We start from the raw sequence: 1,241 nt of genomic DNA, 5'->3' as shown, positions 1-1,241 counted from the left end.
GTGAAGGGAAAGGTTTTTATTGCTTTTATGCTATTTGTTCACAGTGAAAAGTCAGGAAACAACAATTGCTGGAGAGGCTGTGGAGAAATAGGAACACTTATACACTGGTGGTGGAAATGTAAATTAGCTCAACCATTGTGGAAGACAGTGTGGTGATTCCTCAAGGCTCTAGAATGAGAAATACCATTTGACCCAGCAATCCCATTACTGGGTATATACCCAAAGGATTATACATCATTCTACTAAAAAGTCACATGCACACATATGTTTATTGTGGCACTGTTCACAATAGAAAAGACTTCGAACCAACTCAAATGCCCATCAATGATAGTCTGTATAAAGAGAATGTGGCACATATACACCATGGAATACTATGCAGACATAAAATGGATGAATTCGTGTCCTTTGCAGGGACATGGATGAAGCTGGAAATCATCATTCCCAGTAAACTGACACAGAAACAGAAAACCAAACACTACATGTTTTTGCTCATAAGTGGGAGTTGAGCACATGGAAACAGGGAGAGAAACATCACACACCAAGGCCTGTCATGAGGTAAGGGGCTAAGGGAGAGATACCATTAGGAGAAAGACCTAATGTAGATGATGGATTGATGAGTGCAGCAAACCACATGGCACGTGTATACCTATGTAACAAACCTGCACGTTCTGCACATGTATCCCAGAACTTAAAATTTAAAGTTTTATATATGTATATGTATATATATATATATATATATATATATATATATATAATTGATTTTTTAAAAAGCAGATTTTGTGCTTCATGTGACAAACTTAGATTCAGACACTAAATGTGAAAACTGAACTATTTCTAGAATCACGTTTTAAAAATCTCTAATTTTTGCTCATGAAAGAGTTTCGTTAGCAAAACAGTCTTAGTTTATTATTTCAATTGACCAAAAATGAATTGTAAAGTAATTTAAAGCATTATGGTGGCTTTATGTGTAGAGATTGGGTGCCAAGTGCTGTGAGCACAGAATATAAAATTGGTATCTAAGAAATGGCAAAAAACACCTAAAGCAATATGTTTTCCAAATACACACACACACACACACACACACACAAACACACACACGTACATTTGTGCAAAATTGTTTTCAATCTAGAACTTTCCTATTAACTACCATGCCTTACATCAAGTCTATGATCCTAGAATTAGCTTAATATTTTGAATATGTAAAGTCCTGTGGTGCTCGCTTGTTAATGCTTTCCCACTGT

Source organism: Saimiri boliviensis, chromosome 3 (genome assembly GCF_048565385.1).
Source record: "Saimiri boliviensis isolate mSaiBol1 chromosome 3, mSaiBol1.pri, whole genome shotgun sequence".
Taxonomy (NCBI): Eukaryota; Metazoa; Chordata; class Mammalia; order Primates; family Cebidae; genus Saimiri; species Saimiri boliviensis.
The sequence above is the reverse complement of the archived record's forward strand: the minus strand, read 5'-3'. Positions refer to the sequence as shown.